Source organism: Salvelinus fontinalis, chromosome 5, assembly GCF_029448725.1.
Source record: "Salvelinus fontinalis isolate EN_2023a chromosome 5, ASM2944872v1, whole genome shotgun sequence".
NCBI lineage: Eukaryota > Metazoa > Chordata > Actinopteri > Salmoniformes > Salmonidae > Salvelinus > Salvelinus fontinalis.
Genome location: NC_074669.1, coordinates 15463468 through 15484452, shown reverse-complemented (window position 1 = coordinate 15484452; position 20985 = coordinate 15463468). Strand labels below are relative to the sequence as shown.

Below are 20985 nucleotides of genomic sequence, written 5' to 3'. Positions count from 1 at the left end.
CCAGATCTGGCAAAAACTGTATGGAGCTGAACTGGGCTCCTGTTTAAAGACCTCCACTGAGCGGCACAATCTAAGTATGCATAAACAAAACAGTTTTGCTCCATGAGAACAATGGGTATTTTGCCCTAGAATGTGATTTCTGAAATTCTGGAGGAAGTTGTCTGTTAGAGAGGAATCGTACAAATAGCCACCTACACTTATACTGAGTGTACAACACATTAAGAACTCCAGCTCTTTCCATGTCATTTACATTTGAGTCATTTAGCAGATGCTCTTATCCAGAGCAACTTACAGTTAGTGCATTCATCCTATAACAGCTAGGTAGGACAACCACATATCACTTTTCCTGAACAAAGTAGCTATCAGCAAAGTCAGAGCTAAAAAAGGAGAAGGGGGGAAATCGAGGGAGGAGAGGGATTATTTAAAATACTCTGAAGAGGTAGGGTTTCGGGTGCTTTCGAAAGATGGGCAGGGACTCTACTACCCTAGCTTCAGGTAACATCACAAAAAATAGCTTGGACTGGGCTGAGGGCGATGCCCTCCCATAGGGGTGGGAGGGCCAAAAGACCAGAGGAGGCAGAACGGAGTGCTCGGGTTGGGGTGTAATGTTTGAGCATAGCCTAGAGACTGAAGTACTAACACTAATTGCTAATTACCTAGCATAGGTGAAGAGCTCACCTCCCTGTACTAATTGCTGATTGCCTATGAGAGGAGAAACCACTCCCCCTGCAATACAGCCACTGATTACCAAAACAAGTCACAAATTATTCTGCCCCTTTATCCTGATTTATGTGTCAACGATCATCTGCAAGTTATGAGCAGTCAACAGTTCACCCACCAAGTAGGCTACTGGGAAAACAGGCCACACTTAAAGTAGATGGTCCTAGCTAGCAAAAAGACAGTACTAGTCAACTGAGACAAAAATGATGCTGATCACTTCTGGAGATATCAGTAGTCCTCTAGCTATAGAATGAAAACAGACTGACCAGGTGAATCCAGGTGAAAGCTATGATCCCTTGTTGATGTCACTTGTTAAATCCTCTTCAATCAGTGTAGATGAAGGGGAGGAGACTAGCTAAAGAATGATTTTTAAGGCTTGAGACAATTGAGACATGGATTGTGTATGTGTGCCATTCAGAGGGTGAATGGGCAAGACAAAGGATGTAGTAAATGCATTTGAACAATGTATGGTAGTAGGTTCGAGGCACATCAGTTTTTGAGTGTGTCAAGAACTGCAACACTGCTGGGTTTTTCATGCTCAACAGTTTCCCTTGTGTATTAAAAAGTATGGCTCACCACTCAAAGGATATCTAGCCAACTTGACACAACTGTGGGAGGCATTGGAGTCAACATGGGCCAGCATCCCTGTGGAACACGTTTGACACCTTGAGACTGTTTTGAGGGCAAAAGGGTGCAACTCAATATTAGGAAGGTGATCTCAATGTTTTGAACACTGTGTATATTCCTTGAATATTTTACGGAGCTAGGATAGTCTCTGTAATGGGACAGTTTCTACATGCATCCAATCCGGACCTTAAATCTCCCTGCTACCGTATGAGTCCAGGGTGATATAGTGCCTTCGGAAAGTATTCAGACCCCTTGAACTTTTCTACATTTTGTTACATTATAGCCTTATTACATTTATAAGTATTCAGACCCTTTACTCAGTACATTTTTGACGCACCTTTGGCAGGGATTACAGCCTCGAGTCTTCTTGGCAAACCTTTATTTGGTGAGTTTGTCCCATTCCTCGCTGCAGATCCTCTCAAGCTCTGTCAGTTTGGATGGGTAGTGTGGCTGCACAGCTATTTTTAGGTCTCTCCAGGGATGTTTCTATCGGTTTCAAGTCCGGGCTCTGGGTGGGCCACTCAAGGACATTCAGAGACCTGTCCTAAAGCCACTTCTGCTTTGTCTTGGCTGTGTGCTTAGGGTGGTTGTCCTGTTGGAAGTTGAACCTTTGCCCCAGTTTTCATCAAGGATCTCTCTGTACTTTGCTCCGTTCAGATTTCTGTTGATCCTGACTAGTCTCCCAGTCCCTTGCCGCTGAAAAACATCACCATAGCATGATGCTGCCACCAGCATGCTTCACTGTAGAGATGGTGCCAGGTTTCATCCAGATGTGATGTTTGGCATTCAGGACAGAGAATCTTGTTTCTAATGGTCTGAGAGTCTTTAGGTTCCTTTTGGCAAACTCCAAGCGGTCTGTCATGTGCCTTTTACTGAGGAGTGGCTTCCATCTGGCCACTCTACCATGAAGGCCTGATTGGTGGAGTCCTGCAGAGATGGTTGTCCTTCTGGAATGTTCTCCCATCTCCACAGAGGAACTCTAGAGCTCTGTCAGAGTGACCACCGGGTTCTTGGTCACCTCCCTGACAGAGGCCCTTCTCCCACGATTGCTCAGTTTGGCTAGGCGGCCAGCTCTGAAAAGTCTTGGCGGTTTCAAACTTCTTCCATTTTAAGAATGATGGAGGCCACTGTGTTCTTGTGGACCTTCAATGCTGCAGAAATGTTTTGGTTCCATATCCTTACACAATCCTGTGTCGAGGCAATCTTGTCTTGGAGCTCTACAATTCCTTCGACCTCATGGCTTGGATTTTGCTCTGACATGCACTGTCAACTGTGGGACATTAAATAGACAGGTGTGTGCATTTCCAAATCATGTCCCAATCAATTGAATTTACCACGGGTGGACTCCAATCAAGTTGTAGAAACTTCTCAAGGATGATCAATGGAAACAGATAAATGGAAAGAGGAGGCATCTGATCTCAATTTCGAGGGTCATAGCAAAGGGTCTGATTTCTTATGTAAATAAGGTACTTCTAAAAACCTGTTTTCACTTTATCTTTGTGGTATTGTGTGTAGATCCCTGAGAAAAAAAAAATATTGAATCAATTTTAGAATAAAGCTGTAACTTAACAAAATGTGGAAAAAGTCATCGGGTCTGAATACATTCCGAAGACACTGTGTCTGGGGTGAGATACATTCAAGACACAAACCCGATGCGTGTGCACCCTCCTGATATATTTGTAGAATATTCTAACTCCGGAAAGGGTATGCGTAAACATGCTGACTGACATATCTAAGACATTATACTTAGGCATGAACGAATCCACATATTTTCTGAAATTGATCATATTTGTAGTCATTACCAAATAATTTATGTATCTGTATTTTTTTTAAATAAAAATCATAATTTCAATAGATATCCTTACATGATATGTAATACTGATCCTAGTATGTCTAAACGAAAACGGGCTAAATCCATCTCAAGATCAATGTCCAGTGGCCAAATGATTTGACCTGACATACCTGAGCATACAGCACTATATTCAGTAGTAGGCTAGAAGGCATGGAAAGGCAAACATCACATTTAATCCAAGTTGCTATTTCGAAAGCACATCTGTTATTTCTGTATAGAAAATGCAGCACAGCAAATCCAGAGCTCCAATTACAACACATGTTTTCTGTAAAGATGCAAAAGTAAGCCAAACTTAAAAAAATTAAAATAAATATTTAACATGAAAATAAAAGTTGCAGACCCTCAATACCCTTTGCCAGCCCTGTTTGTTATGGATGCTGGATGTGATGGGAGCAGATTTGGTCGTCAGCTGTGGTCCCTCGCAGTCCAGACCTAACGTGGTAGTTTGGGTCTGTGATCCACTCCAAACTGTCAATGCATAAAATATTTGTCAACATTTTTCGATATTGCAAGAAAATATTGTCATTTCATATAACCATACCACAAGGTACCTGCTTCATTCATGACGTGAAAACTAACTGGAACAAGTTAGCTAGCCAAGTTGCTAGTTAAGTTAGTTAGCTAGCTATCTTATAATAACTAGTAATACAATATACTCCTAAAACTTTTAAAACATTAGCTGTCACCTTGAGGCTTGATAGGTGCAAAAAATGTAATCCCTGAAGGGTTGGCAATTTTGTTATTTGTTAGCTAACGTTAGCTAGGCTACCAGTTAGCTTTTACCCCCATATCAAGCCTAGTTATTAGCTAGAAAGCCCTACTTGGAGCTGGCCGAATTAGCTACCGTTCTTGATTCTAGTTACTAAGATAAATAAAACATCTCAAATGAGCTACTCACTTTAGCATTGACTTCTTTGAGGTATTTTCTGAACAGCTTCTCACTTCTTTGTTTCTCCAGTTGTCCGTTCGACCACACACTGTTTACCAACTCTTTGTATCACCCAAATTCAAAAATGCCAGTTGGAATTCTTGTTGCTATGCTACCAGTTGCCAGGCTACCAGCCTTAATGCAGAGGGAATACAAAAATTATAACTAAGCTGTGTTCGAATACCCATACTGTATACAGTACTACATACTAAATAAGTATATACTATTAGTTCATTTTAGTATACTGTAAACAAACGGTATCCTTTCAGTTGAGCGTACTAGCGCTTCGCCTGTCTACGGAAAGTTGTTATGCTAAATTGTTATTCTATTAACCTCTTGCTAGCTTGTTAGCATAACATTTTACTAGCTAGACATTCTACGGTTTTGGGTGTGTTCATAAATTCAATCTCGAGTGACAGAGTGCGCTCAGTGTGCTCTGGGCATTCGTAAATCCAAAGCATTGTCAGATTGTCCATTCCTAAATTCAGAGCGTTTCGCGCTCTGAGCGTATCAGAGCGCACACTGGACGCCCTGGCCGAGGCTAGCTACTTCCAGATACAAATGAGGCAACACCTCACTCTGACCATTTTACTCGACCTAGCAGAACTGGTTAGGTTGTTTTCATGTTATTACGCTTTTTTTGGCCAATGTTTACTTACATTTGTATCCGATCTCTTCGGACTTCGACTGCATATTTTCTGCCATTTTCTTCAAATCTGAAAACGTTGTGAAACCATGCCTATTTTCTAAAGAATTGCATTATGGTCCTAAAAGCATGGAAATAGTGTCCATTGCTTGTATACTTCTTATTTTGGCATTTTTCCGGGAACATCTGGGTACTTTTGGTATACTAACTATATCCATAGTATAACCAATAAGCATACTACATACTCAATTTCCATCACATGGTTAGTGCGGTTAGTATTCAAACACAGCTCTAGTGTCTTTAAAAAATGATATGGATTTAATATTTGTCAAATTATTGAGCATGTCCGCAAAACTAAAATGACCATCAGAAGTTGTCCTTATTTAGCATATCAAAAGCATATCAAGATCCTCATATGGACCTCAGTCAAAAGCATATGCATTGTATGTGCTGAGAAAATACAGTGCATTCGGAAAGTATTACACAATACCCCATATTGACAACGCCAAAACAGGTTTTTGCCAAAAGGCACCAAAAGGACTGTCAGACCATGAAAAACAGGACTACCCTAAGTACACAGCCAAGACAAAGCCGGAGTGGATTTAGGACAGGTGTCAAATTGACCGCAAGAAGCCCGAACAGATAATTATATTTGATAATAATATTGGTAAATTTTAAATCACTTGAAACGGATATCCTGCTGTTTTTACAGTCTTTTATGTCCAACAAGAACATTTTTTTTATCGTTCTCAGAAAACTAGAGGGACCAAATTAAATCATTTGACTCGCGGGCCGCCAGTTTGGGAAAGACTATCAGTAACATTTAAACTAAATATCTACTACTAACCCTAACCTTAACTTATCTTAACCCTAGCCCTAACCCCTAACTTTAATCTGCAACTTTAGCAAGTATTTGTTTATCAACAGAGTTTGTTGATGGTATCACAATCTGTAGATTATCTACAGATGGACTATCCAGATGTTTCTTCAGGGTAACAAAGTGTTGTATGATCGTGGGCCTGTGCTTCCAGAGAAGACACTCACTCGCTGACACGCTGCCGACTGAGCTAATCGGCCATCTGCACCCCGGGGCTGAGAAATGTGGACGTCAGAGTTTATGGGAACATAAGCTAAACAGCCAGCCAGGCCTAGTTACTTTAAGAGGAGCGACGGGCGTGAGGCGAGTGATACTCCAGACGACACTCCCAACATGTTCATGTCAAATCCAGAGACATACAAATCGCAGAGTGATATGCTAAATTTCTGCAGGATTCACTGGAGCACGAATGGTAGACTTTCCTTCTTCTTCTTTCCCTAGCACTAGCAGTCACTGACTGGGTGCCGCTTGGCAGCAGTGGGTGATAGGAAACATCTGCAGTAACTGAGTGAGTGTTCACTCGCCAGATAAAGAGAAAGGGAGGGATTGTTTTCAGAGGCATTTTGGTATTGGCACTAGAAGAGTTGTTTACTGTAGAACAGATCTCAACCAGTCATGTATGTTTAGATTTGAACATACTGTTGGTACTTTTTCCTCAGTGTGACACAATGGATGAATTGTCTAAAACGTTTTGTTTTTTTTGTCTTTCAGCACTTCTTTACTGTGGCCACCCTGGAGAGGCCTGAATAAACAGGAGAGCAGACGACGAAGGGATATGATTGTGCACTTCCTGCTTGGCAACTACAGGAAGTAATTGAGCTCTACAGGAAGTAAGGAAAAAACCCTAAAGATATTGCTGTTATTTTTCCATTGTTTTCATACGACTACGATACGACTGCAAAGGCCAAGCTGTCAGCACATTGAGTAGTAAACAGGTACTGAATATTGAATTGATAGCCATGAGGGATTTATAGCTATCTAGCTGTTGGTACACTGAGTATCTTACAGACTGGCACTGCCTGAATCCAGTGAATTCCCAAGCCAGTGTGATTCAGCAGGCCCTGTAGACCCATTCAACACAGCTGCCACCGATATCAGTGCTTGGAGTCAGAAAAGTATATTTTTATTTGGATGTGTGGCACTAACAGACTAGCTATATAAATAATGAAATGGAGCCAGTAATTGGCAGTTCTAGGTAATCAGGACCAGGCTGTCTGCTAGCTTAGTTGTTGCCTTAGTCTGATGGCACTGCAGAGAGGACAGTAATCACTGTTATGTACGGGGGTTGTTGACGCAACAATAATCCCATCCTTAGCCGGGATATCAGGGTTTATGTTTATCGGCCCCATTTCGAGAGGCCTTCACATATATTTTAAAGGCTTTATATCTGGCCGTTTACGCCGGATACATGCGTCAATGCCCGGCCCGCTGCATCGGCGGTAGGCCAACTAGAAGTCAAGGTAGACCCTAGAATTTTCGACTTGGCGAATCTGAAAAGCTTGTCCATATTTTATCAGTCAAACAGTTTGACTTTTCCCCTGCTAGCGGTGATACCTCACCATAAACAGCATTAGCAACCACCTCAGCGGGTTTTCTAATACCCCTGCAATCCTGTCATTTCATTCATGGATTCCTCCAGGGTTATTTTGGGACCATAGTGTATTTGCCTGCCTGTCTCTGCTCCTCTGTGTGAGAGATTGGATTCCCTCTTTTCTTCTCAACACTCCCCAATTGTCAGATCCACATAGATAGATGTGATGTCCAGACCTGATGTATAGGGGACTGCTTTCCAATGAGTTTATTCACTTTCTTTACCTCTGAGTGCCCTATAGTACATTGTTGCTACCCTCTTTTTATACCCCAGTTCTTTCAGATACAGTGAATGTTATGCAATACAGTCTGTTCCTACAGTCCTAAATGGTTTTGTAAACGTGGACCGTTGAAGGTAAGATGGGTGGAGGGAGAACAAAAACTACAGTCTGTGTTTCAGTGTGCAGTGTGCGTAAATTGCATTGGCTTTGAATTAAACATGTGGCACCTCTGCACTCAAGCGTGATGGACATCCAACCATATTGCAGGCAGAGAAAAGGACTTTCTAAGTAGGCTATTTATGGGAAGATATTGTATTCATTTGATTATAATAAAAAATCCATTAGGCCCTGAGTGAATGGCACGGGGGAACAGGCGACAGCTCAAGGTAATAATAGTCTGTGTCTGCTGCTCTCAACGAGGCTAGAGGGCCAGAGCTCTGCTGATATTACTTTCCTTTGTACAGCAGCAGATACAGTGATATGGACAGGCGGGTAATAAAGAAATACAGTGGGGTCCGAATTTATTGACACCCTTGTAAAGATGAGCAATAATGATTGCATAAAATAAATAATTCAAATATTAACCTATATTGAATGCTCCATAAAATTGGGAAATTATGTTATTTTATACTAGTACAATTGCTCAGATAAACAAGTAATTGTTTTTTCTCAAAAGAGATAGGGATCAAAATGATTGATTTCGAATAAGATTCTGATAAATAAAGTAGCCCAAAGTTTGGTATTTGGTCACATATTCCTAGCACGCAACATCAATCAAAATAACCTGAAACACAAAAGTTTACTGCAAATGCATCCAACAAATTCAGGTTATTAGAGTCATAAGGTTAAAGTAGTCATTGCGTGCAAGGATATTTTTTAAGAATATTTAGGGATGTCAGTAATTTTGACCCTATCATTTTGAGAAAAAATAATATTACTTGTTAAACAAAATCGGTTGCTCTGAGCAATCATATTAGTATAAAGTAATAGAATTTCCCAATTTTTTTCAGCATACAATATAGCTCAGTATTTGAACTATTGATTTTATACAGCCATTATTGCTCAATTTTTAAGGGTGTCAATAATTTCGAACCCCACTATATAAATCCACTATATAAATGCATTTTTATTAAGCCATGGAGACAGAATTATGTTTGAGGTTGTAAAGAGAGCTGGAACATGGCGTAAAATAATATTACGGGCCAGTAGATAGGGCAGAGCTAAGCGCTTCTCGCCGCTCTGCAACGGTAACCATGTCTCCGTGGCGGTGGTTAATGGGGCTGGGTTGTATTGCGTCTGATCTCCACTCCTGTTGCTCGCAGATTGAGTCATGTACATCACCAGAACTCTATCTCCTGGGGAACTAATGCTGATGGACCATCGTCTTCATCGTCTTCATTGTGCTCAGCAGGAGAGGAGAAGGGCAAACCAAGCTTCCTCATGAATGTCCTGTGGGGGTACTCCCACCCCTTCAACTTCCACCCTCACAATCATACTTAAAAAGAAGGGCTTTCTTTGTGTACAGGAGTTTAGTTTTTTATGCTGTCCTGGGCAGTCAAGGCCCTGGTTACCAGCAACGGTGTGTGAAAACCTTGTGAAGACTTACAGAAAACGTTTGACCTCTGTCATTGCTAACAAAGGGTATATAACAAAGTATTGAGAAACTTTTGTTATTGACCAAACACTTATTTTCCACCATAATTTGCAAATAATTTTTTTTTTCTCATTTTGTCTGTCATAGTTGAAGTGTACCTATGATGAAATTTACAGGCCTCATCTTTTTAAGTGGGAGAACATGCACAATTGGTGGCTGACTAAATACTTTTTTGCCCCACTGTATGTACAGTACCAGTATGTATGTACAGTACCAACGTTTGGACGCACCTACTCATCCCAGGGTTTTTCGTTATTTTTACTATTTTCTACATTGTTGAATAATAGTGATGGCACATATAGAAACATTTACTAGCCAAAAGAGTGTTAAACAAATCAAAATATATTTTTAGATTTGAGATTCTTCAAAGTAGCCACCCTTTGCCTTGATGACAGCTTTAAACACGCTTGGTATTCTCTCAACCAGCTTCATGAGGTAGTCACCTGGAATACATTTCAATTAACAGGTGTGCCTTGTTAAAAGTTCATTTGTGGAATTTCTTTCCTTCTTACTGTATTTGAGCCAATCAGTTGTGTTGTGACAAGGTAGGGGTGGTATACAGAAGATAGCCCTATTTGGTAAAAGACCAAGTCCATATTATGGCAAGAACAGCTCAAATAAGCAAAAAGAAACAACAGTCCATCATTACTTTAAGACATGAAGGTCAGTCAATCCGGAAAATGTCAAGAACTTTGAAAGTTTCTTCAAGTGCAGCCGTAAAAACCATCAAGCACTATGATGAAACTGGCTCTCATGAGGACCGCCACAGGAAAGGAAGACCCAGAGTTACCTCTGCTGCAGAGGATAAGTAAATGTTTTTATTTTAAATGTAACCTTTATTTAACTAGGCAAGTCAGTTAAGAACCAATTCTTATTTACAATGACCGCCTACACCGGCCAAACCCAGATGACGCTGGGCCAATTGTGCGCCACCCTATGGGACTCCCAATCACGGCCGGTTGTGATACAGTCTGTGATGCAGCCTGGATTCGAATCAGGGTGTCTGTAGTGACACCTCTAGCACTGAGATGCAGTGCCTTAGACCGCTGCGGCACTCGGTAGCCCTCATTACAGTTACCAGTCTCAGAAATTGCAGGCCAAATAAATGCTTCACGGACAGATCTCAACATCAACTGTTCAGAGGAGACTGCATGAATCAGGCCTTCATGGTCGAATTGTTGCAAAGAAACCACTACTATTGGACACCAATAATAAGAAGAGACGTGCTTGGGCCAAGAAACACAAGTAATGGACTTTAGACTGGTGGAATTATGTCCTTTGGTCTGAGGAGTCCAAATTTGAGATTTCCAACCGCCGTGTCTTTTTAGAGTAGGTGAACAGATGATCTCCGCATGTGTGGTTCCCACCGTGAAGCATGGAGGAGGAGGTGTGATTGTGTGGGGGTGCTTTGTTAGTGACACTGTCGGTCATTTATTTAGAATTCAAGGCACACTTAACCAGCATGGCTACCACAGCAATCTGCATCATTAAGCCATCCCATCTGGTTTGCGCTTAGGGGGACTATCATTTGTTTTTAAACAGGACAAGGACCCAACACAACTCCAGGCTGTGTAAGGCTATTTGACCAAGAAGGAGAGTGATGGAGTGCTGCATCAGATTACCTGGTCTCCACAATCACCCGACCTCAACCCAATTGAGATGGTTTGGGATGAGTTGGACCGCAGAGTGAAGCAAAAGCAGTTAACAAGTGCTCAGCATATGTGGGAACTCCTTCAAGACTGTTGGATAAGCATTCCAGGTGAAGCTGGTTGAGAGTGTGCAAAGCTGTCATCAAGGCAAATGGTGGCTACTTTGAAGAATCTAAAAGTTACTACATGATTCCATATGGGTTATTTTATAGTTTTGATGTCTTCACTATTATTCTACAATTTAGAAAATATAAAAAATAATGAAAAACCTTTGAATGAGTAGGTGTGTCCAAAGTTGTTACTGTATATATTTATTTTCAAAAATATATGGGGGATTATAAATGATGCAGACAATTACTTTGATGGAACCTGCAATCTATCTGCAATATTTTTATGTTTTACTTCATAATTATGAGCTAGTTATATGTGAATCATAAAAATGACCTAAAACGAATGTTTTGCAAGGCCAATTCTTTGTGGATATCTAGCTAGCTAACAGTAGTATCTAGCCAGTCAACATTAGCCCTATTGACTCACTATGGACATGCGATCTATCCACACTACAGTGGGTATTGTAGGCAGGTAAACATGCCAAAATGAACACAGTATGTATTTTTTCATATATCAAGATAAGATATTGTAGTTAGGCAACATATGAGATGTGAATGGACAACATTTCATTCTGAAGTTAAGTTTATTTTCTCTTGCTTCATCTCAAATAATGAACACCATTGATTTCAATCAATGTTATATTGTTTTTTACGTGGTTGCGTCACATGTCTGTGAATACTTTCCGTTGAATCTTCTATCGATGCATGCTTAAATTCGAAAAGTGCCCTCCGTGCTCCGCTTCGCATACTTTGATTTGGACTCATACTCCGACCCACCCGTGCTCCAACTTGCGTGCTCGGGAACACGGTAGTATGCATTTTGAGGAACACCCTTTGTCTCAGCATCACTCTGTTACCATGGAATTGCCCGTAATTGGTGACCCTGGGTAGGGACGAGTGGATAGATATTTTGGAAGTGACACAACAAACAAAAGCTTAGCAGCAAAATCTAATCCTTTTTCCCCAAACTGAAGTGTTTTGATAATTTCTCAACAAAGCACTTCAATCTTAAGAAATGGTGCGGTTTTGCTCGGCGTGTGTCGGAATGTGTGTGCCCTGCTGCCCGCATATTTATATTAGGCTGCAATCAGTACAGGAAATGGAGAGCTGTTGCTTTGAAGTCCCTGCAGAGTCATGTTATTCTCCATCAGCAGAGAGACAAGGTGGCGGACCCCTAACCCCCTCCTCTGCCCCCCTCGCTCCTACCCAACAGACCGCCTAGCAGAAGGGAGAACAAGTGGCCATTAACGCAGACAAACTCACCGTCTCCACAGTCGTGATGTTGTCATACTCAGGCCTGTGTAATTGCATTTTTTTTGTAAGATGTGGTGAAATGTAAGATTTTTGTCCCTGTCTGTCTCCGTTGCTCTCTTACTCTCTCTCTCTTCCTCTCTCCTTCTTCTCACCCAACCTTCCTCCTTCCCCTCTCTCCCTCCTCACCTTTCTTTCATGTTGGAATCTGGAGTGTGGCGATGAAATTAATTGGGTCACAGTTTAATAGTGATCTGGTGGTGTTCCTGTGGCTTGCCTGTGTCTGTTATGGAATGGGAACAGTGGCGGGGTGCTCCTCTCACCCGGTGTGCCTGAAAATGAGGAGCGCTGAACCTCCAGTCTGTGGCACGGTGTAACTTCACGCTATCTGTACACCCCTCTCCGCTTTGCAAATCTATACTTTTTTTCACCCCCACCAATAATCTCCCTCCATGCCTTTAGACGGTTCAAAACATACTGCTGGAGATTAGTTCTGTCAGCTGTCTGACTGATGTGTGTAGGCTATGCTAGAGGAGCAGCTAGGCCTCCGATGGCTGTATGTAGTTTACTGGGTTAGTAAACCACTTGTGGGGTTACTCAGTATGGAACGCTGGTTCATATTTGGCTCTAGAAGTGGTGCGTCCAAGTGAAAACCCCTTGAGACCAAAACTTTTTGAGTTGCGCTGTTTACACTCAATATAATGGATGACCGTCTCTCTCTCTTTCTGTCTCTCTTTCCCTCCTCTTCCTCTCTCCTTCCTGGCTGTCCGATGTATGGTCCTGGGGAGGTAATGAATCAGGATTTGTGTCTGTGGTGTTGTGAAGGCTTATTGGGTTTACCCCTCCCACCTTCCTTCCCTCTCTTCTCCTCTTTTCTTCTGTTCTTCTTCCTTCCCCGGACCGAGCGGCCCAGGGCTCAGGGTCCCTGCCTCCAAACCCATCCGTCTCCATCCCCCCATCCGCCAGACGGACGGTGTACAGGGGCACAGTCTCACCTCCAGACGAGGCCTCTCCTCTCCTCTCTTCTGCCCTCCTCTCCATCCCTCTATCCTGTCCTTCCACCCCCCTCATCTCTCCTCTGCCCCCTCCCTTCATGTGTCTTCCCTCTCTATTCTTTCCATAACCTGAGCAGTCACTGTTGACTGAGCCCCCTCCCCTCCAGACTGTGACTAGGTTCTGGGCCGGGCGGCCTGCTAGCTCTGCATGCTGGCAGGGGGCCTTGTGTGTGGAACTGTGTTAATTAGCACAGGAGTCTGGAGGCCGAGATGTGGTATCTACTACCACAACACCCCCTCATCCTCTCTCCCACTCTCCATCCTCTCTCACTCTCCATCCTCTCTCTCTCTCTCTCGCTCTCTCTCTCTCTCTCTCTCGCTCTCGCTCTCGCTCTCGCTCTCGCTCTCTCACTCACTGTCTCTCTCCCTCCTCGCTCTCTCTGAAGAGTGCTCACATCCCGTTGGCTTTGCCAGGTTTGTGGAGGATGTCAGTGCCAGCTGCCTCTGTATGGACCGCTGCCAGCCTCTTATATCTTCCGCCCTTTACGTTGTTGTTATCCCCTCGTTCACTCGTTTATTTCCATCTATTTCTATGCATTTATCTGTTTGACAGAGTTTTTGTCTGTCAGGGCCAGTGTCTGTGTTGTTGCTGTCTTTCAGGGCCAGTGTCTGTGTTGTTGCTGTCTGTCAGGGCCAGTGTCTGTGTTGTTGCTGTCTTTCAGGGCCAGTGTCTGTGTTGTTGCTGTCTGTCAGGGCCAGTGTCTGTGTTGTTGCTGTCTGTCAGGGCCAGTGTCTGTGTTGTTGCTGTCTGTCAGGGCCAGTGTCTGTGTTGTTGCTGTCTTTCAGGGCCAGTGTCTGTGTTGTTGCTGTCTGTCAGGGCCAGTGTCTGTGTTGTTGCTGTCTTTCAGAGGCCGGTCTGTGGGGCGATAGCAATAGCTCTCTCTGGCACTCTGGTGTGGAGGCAGGCACCAAGGTCGGGCAGAGAGGATTGTGCCCAGGTCTGCAGTCTGCCTGTCGTGCCATGCCAACTCTGCAGTCTGTGACTGGTGTGTCATACACAGAAAAGACACTATACCCCCTACGCTTCACAGCCACATTTGGCTTCTGCAATGGCCTGAAAAAAGGTCAAAGGCACAGGAATAGAATAGACAAAGAAAGCTTTATCTCCATAACACAATGACATCCGCTTTCATCTGACCTCATACAGAAATGAAACTCTCTGTACGGAAGTGCAGCCATTCAGTCACCACCCTTGATTGAGTTCTTTGCGGTATATGAGAATCTACCTAGACTGGGAATCCCAAAGTAATGTAGCCAGACACATTGTACACGCTTCACTCTTTTGGAATGGATCTCATTCCATGTGTTGGACCAGTAGTCTGTAGACAGGGCTGTCTGTCTGTCTGATGTGACCCAGTACATCAGCTGATCCAGTCAGTCCAATTAGTCAATTAGTCAAGCTAGAGGGAGAGTTTAGTTTGTCTGCTATGTGTCTATGAGGTACTGAGCTGGCTGCCCCCCCCCCCCCTAACCCCTCTCTCCCTCCCCCAGTGAGCGATGTAAAACTAAAACTCCCCTGCACTTCGTTTGACCCTGGCCTCTTCTGAGGCGCCGGGGAGAGCCAAGTGTGTAAAGCGGACACATGCCAAATAAAGACATGAAAAAAAGAGAACCTGTTCTCTATCTCTTTCTCTGTCTGTCTGCTCCCCAGTCCCAGTCTCACAGCAGCAGCACCCTGGCCTGCTTCATAAATTGAGCTCTGTTGGCCTTTAGCTTGTATCAATCAATCTACTCTGCTAATGTTTTATGAGCGACACACTCCGGCAAGGCAAATTGTGGCTTTAAACAGCTTCCATGCAAGACCCATTTCCATGTCATTAGTCCCCGTCCCCCCACCCAAATCATTGGGTTCTGGTACAGTTGAGACAGACAGACAGACAGACAGACAGACAACCTCACCACCACCCTCCTTTAAAAAAAACGAATATCCCCTGTGCTGCATACTCACCTTGCCCTCTACCCCACAATACAACACTACACATCAGAATAACCAAAACCTCACCACTTCTACAACTGTATATCCAACCCATCTTCCCCAGCTATACAGACGGCCTCCCGACCCACCATATCTGCTGAAACATCTTCACTTTTTCTAATTTTATAGAACTCAAGTGCCACCCAAAGTCGCACAGAGACTATCCCATTCAATAATAGTAAAGGGTCTGTTATCCCTCCACCTTTGACCCTGTTCCTCCTTGTTAGCCAACTCTGCCTGAGCAAACAGAAAATTCAACAACCTTATTCGAATACCTGTACCTCATTATAATCATCCCGACAGTAAACCCCACCCCCAACCTCTCACACAGACATTCCAACAGAGACATTAATGGCATTAACCTGGCGCACACAGAAAACACATGATGCACAGTTTCACTCATGACACAGAAAGGACATCCCTGTCTGACTCCCGGGTAGCCCCGTGCCAACCAGCTATTAGTGGCCAGGGCTCCATGTAGAACCCTTCACTGGAGGTCCCCTGACCTCTTTGGTACTGGGGGGTTGTAGAGCCCCCTCCATCTAAAACCCACCATACTCTCTGCCCCACATACCCCCTGCCACTGTTGTACCTTCACTCCTGTTAGGCTCCTAATGTTCCTCACCTTAATGAGGAGGTTGTAGAGGGCTTTACCTCCCACACCCTCATACTCCCCCAGGCTTGGAGTGTTAAAGGAATCTCTCCAGCAGCCTAAGATATGTTAGTCCTGTTTGTTGTGCCAAGACTTCCGGGGTTTCCACCCCTCTTCCTCCAGCATCCGCAGGTCACCCAGCCTTAGTCATCAGTCGCTTCTGCAGCGTTACCTGTTGAACCGATCTCAAAAGGATGGCTGGATTGTAGAAGATAGGCTCCTTTCACAGCCCAGACCCCACACCCCCTTCTCGTGTGGGCTTTAGCAGCTACCAGGCCCTCAGCCCTGCAGAGTAAAAATCAGAGAGACCTGCTGTACTCAGCCTCTCCAGCCTCATGAGGAACAGCTACCGGTCCAACCCTAATCCGCCAGCTCTCCTCAGCAGCGCGCATGCTGGTTCCCTCCAGCCAACATCAGTATGGTACAGCAGTCTCTGCACCGCCTTTAGTCGGAATGCAGCCATCCTGATCTCCAGTTCCACCAGGCCTTGTCCTCCTTTGTGGACGGACATGTACAACACAGCCGGCCTCAGCCAGTGATGGCCCGACCAGAAAAAATCCACCAGCTGTCGTTGCAGGTCTGCGACGGGGGGGGGGGGGGGGTTGAGGACAGACAGATTATGCCACAGGAAGGAATCTGACAGGTTATCAGCACCCTCCCCCTATATATGACACTTGGGACAGGAGCCACCTCCACATGGCCAGTCTTGACACCACTGCCTTTGACAGCCCCTCCCAGTTCTTCCTGACCCACCTCTCTAAGCCCAGGTACACCCCCAAAATGTTAAGTCCTTCACAACCCCACTGCAAACCCCTGGAAGCAGAGGGTGGCCCCCACATAACAGAGCTTTGCTGTTGCCCCAGTTCACCTTAGCCAACAATGCCCCCTCTCTGACCATCACAGAAATGTCATCTGCATACGCCGACACTGCTATGCCTGTCAACACACCCATGTTTGTCCAGCACACTCCCTGCAGTCTCCTGTGTAGGAGGTCCAAAAAAGGCTCAATGTCTAGTGTATTTAACTGCCCCGATAGAGGGCATCCTTGTCAAATGCCCCATCTCACCCAGACTGGCCTACTGGGCCCCCCTCCCACCTTGACCATGTATGACGCCCCAGTATACAACATCTTCACACAAGCCAAAAACCTTTCCTCAAACCCAAACACAGACATCACATTAAGCAGATGGTGGTTAAACATTAAACACTCATGGTCCACTCTATCGAAAGCCTTCTCTTGGTCTAAATAGACCCATCCAAAGTTCACATTAGAAACTCTCGACAAGTCCAACATGTCCCTGAGAAAGGCCGCTGAATGCAGACCAGGCTCTCAAGAAAAGACAGGCTATGTGCACACTGCCCACAAAATGAGGTGGAAACTGATCTGCACTTCCTAACCTCCTGCCAAATGTGTGACCATATTAGAGACACATATTTCCCTCAGATTACACAGATCCACAAAGAATTCGAAAACAAATTCAATTTTTATAAACTCCCATATCTACTGGGTGAAATACAAGTTTGCCATCACAGCAGCAAGTTTTGTGACCTGTTGCCACAAGAAAAGGGCAACCAGTGAAGACAAATACTATTGTAAATACAACCTAATATCTATGTTTATTTGTTTTCCCTTTTGTACTTTAACTATTTGCACATCGTTACAACACTGTATATAGACATAATATGACATTTGAAATGTCTTTATTCTTTTGGAACTTGTGTAATGTTTACTGTTTAACTTTTTATCCATTTCATTTGCTTTGACAATGTTAAGATATGTTTCCCATGGAGGGAGAGAGCAACAGACTGATCAGAGCTCCAACTCTACAGGTTGCCGGCTTGGCTTGCTAGTGGTCCTCGGCTCTAGGGCTTTCTCGGAGATGTGTTTCAGATATCCTCTTACTGACGTGCCACTCTGATACTCTTGTTTAAGCTGCTGAATTCTCCATTAGGCATGTGTCATGTTCTATAGGCCCCCCGCTGCCCCGATACTGATACTCCTCAGAGACAAGAGGAGGAGTTAGAGAGGAAGGTTTTTTCTGATCTCACTCTGCCTCACTGAGAACCATCTGTCTGGGTTCTGTCTGGAACCAGCTAGCATTCAGCATGCAGTACGTTTGCACTTACAAATATATACATTTCACAGAGTGTTTGAAAGAGTCATGCCACTCGCTGAGACATGTTGCCAGGAGACGGAGCGAGAGAGAGAACTGATTGGAGAGGGTAGACTAATAGAGTGAAGCCGTGAAGCAGCAGCAGTCAACTGTTCCCACAACTCTGGCTTATATGGCTGTGTTAGATTTCCATGACACTGGAAATCATTGGTTGAATGAGATGTGTTCATGCTACAGGATTGGATGAGTGAGCATCCCTCTTCGCCCATTTCATATCACAGAGAGAAGACTTTAGAGCCACAAACTGTGGCATGGATCATCTCTGCACTGGTCACTATCACATCACGTAACGAGAGGTCGGAGTTCAACTACCAGCCCTGTCAGATTAAAGATAGAGCATGTCCTTTCATTCCATCTTGTTGATACAAAGTTTATGTTTGTTGCCAATAAAGTGTGTGTGGTAAGTTCCTTAAAGATGCACTATGCAGAAATTGCTCAGCCATTTCCTGGTTGCTAAAATTCAAATAATTCGCCTAATTTCAGTTTTTGTGACATATCAAGCAAGTATAGTGTAGAGAGTCATTGTACCATCTAAACTGCTGTGAAATATATTTTCCATTACCAAAAATATTGTGCTTTTTAGCTGTTTGAAGCTGGTGTACAAAACCGAAAGTAAAATACGCAAAAACAAAACATAAGCACGGGAAGCATATTAATAGTGCACATAGAACAGATCTACCACATATTAGACTTGCTTTCAATGAGAATGACAGATATATAAGATATTCTATGTGACTTTGGTCGGGTTGCCCCAAAAGTGACATATTGCAGCTTTAAGGACATGAAGGGTATAATATCCTATTTTGTTAAGTAATATTTGGGAGCACCAACACATGCATTGTTTAACCCATTACACTCGTGGGAATTGGCCTATATGGATAGGGCCAAACAGATTTTTTTCTAAAAGAAGAACTATAAAAAGCATATGCATACCATGGTAGCAATTGAAAGAGAACACGTTGGAGATCTTGGGGACATTATCAGACCAAAGGTGAGGACACAACAGTTCACTTTACACAACACTGAATCCAAGCATTACACTGATTTGATGTGCATTTTACGTTTACTGTACTTTTCACTGCATTTGTCATTAACAAAATCTGAAAATACTCTGGAGACATTCAGTAACAATAAGAATATGACCTTTTGAAGTAGGTGCAAGATATGAAAAAATTATTACAAGTTGTTTACGCAATCCAAAAACATTTAATTAAAAATCACAATCTGGGTCAGGTGGGCATGATTTGAAAGCATATTATATTTCCAACATGACTAGCTAAGTTATAAAATACTATCTTACAGTTTTAGGCTTTCAGAAGGCACTTCAGACAAACAGACTGTAATTTTGGTGCTCATAGATTGGAGTCATGAGTGTATTCAAGTGCATGTTCCATGGATAATATTCTTCACAATATGGCAAACATAGGCTCATTCTGTTCAGGACAACCTATGGTATAACACATGTCATTCTTGTAACTGTGGATCATAAACGTTGATACTGTAATTTACATGAGTTTTCCAATATGGAAATGTGAATTGCACATTTGGACTCATGGGTGTGTGGTTTGCTTGTATGACATCAAAGCAATGTTTATTATAGCCCTCAACATCTCATCTTTCAGAACACATTGACTCCTCTTGATTTACAGCATTTCCCTCCTCAGACATCAACAAACGTATACAAGTTGCCCAATTAGCAGGAGGGAAAGGGACATCCTCTTGTCATGCGCGGTGCTCAAGTTCGTAACGGCTGTCAGTCAAAACCAATACAGAGCTATGAACCGGAGAACCTAAGCTCTGAAGTCATGTGTAGCATGTTAATGTACAGCCAGTGGGTTCCAATTTATGCCCTTATAAATCTGCCATTTTCAAAACGTATATGGGATGACAGGAACTTTGAGTGGAAAGGGCTACGCCTACCTTAATAAGAACCAGAGGCATTTCTAGACTTTCACACAGTCATAACAGATTTATGGCTGGAACTTGCACCATCATCCGGTTACAGATGTAGTAATAGTGATATTAATAGTAATTCATGGGCTTAGCCAATAAGCTAAGTTATAGACCTGTTGCATTTCTGCAGACAGGCACTGTAATGGTAATGGACTAGTCTATATAGTAATGGACTTGCAAGCCCTGCTTTTAAGTTGATAATTGAAAGCCTTTCATAAAGCTGTGGATATCAGTCTTGTAGAGTTCACACGTCTGAGCAGGACAGGAGTATTCAAGCGTAGCCTTTATAACATACTATCGCTGGCGGTTGTTAGTGTCACCATTATAGATAAGTCCCACCTCATAGACAAGTTGGTGTTAAACCGGTCTGCTCCTTTTTCTGGAGATATATATTTTTTTTTTTTAGGTGAGCTGCTTTTGTCCAAGGCTTTCTCTTCAGAGGGGTAGTAGCAGCTGACTCCCCCATCACTACTCCTTCTCTCTGCTGTGAAATTAAATAGCTTTCTCGTTTGTTGAAGATTTACTTGTTGCTGCCTCATACTACTCGGGAAGTGAGGCACCTCCAAATGGCTGAAAGTTCTCAAAAGCACTGGAGATTTGTGTATTGGGGGAGCAAAGAGAAATAAAGGAAAATAGCTTTTATTTTTTTCCCATACTTTTTTCAACACATGAATTCTGGCAAGTTGTTGCTTTACATTAAAGCATGACGTGGAGTGAGGAGAGGGACGCAACCTCCCCTCGTTGTCATGGGAGCAGCGGGCGCATTGTAGCGTTGGGTACCACTAACAATAGTTCTCTTTCCAAAACTACTGTCCACCTATATCCTATAGGCTTTTTCAGGGGTTGAAATCAGTCCTTTCAGAGTAGGCCTACATAGGTTTTCAGAGTGATTGTTATTTATAAACGCCCATGTTCCCCAGTGTGATATGTTCTTATCCTTTCATGTGATCTCTCTTCTTCACTTTGAACATTTTACAAAGTGAAAATAATCTGCATCTCTGCATCCTTTGGAATAATCCCACATTTTGTAAAAATCAAGAACGTTTCTCTC

The 20985-nt window shown here is 43.3% G+C and overlaps 1 protein-coding gene across 3 annotated transcripts in view; it reads left to right on the top strand.

The window, feature by feature from the left end:
* Window positions 1–20985, top strand: part of LOC129855195 (plexin-B2-like) — a 201902-nt gene that overhangs the window by 71174 nt on the left and 109743 nt on the right. The window contains exon 2 of one of the 3 annotated variants that reach the window (XM_055922607.1): window positions 6362–6480. The exons of 1 other annotated variant lie outside the window; for it this stretch is intronic. The gene's annotated coding sequence lies outside the window, so the exon portion shown is untranslated. One more of the 3 variants, XM_055922610.1, reaches the window with a different exon arrangement.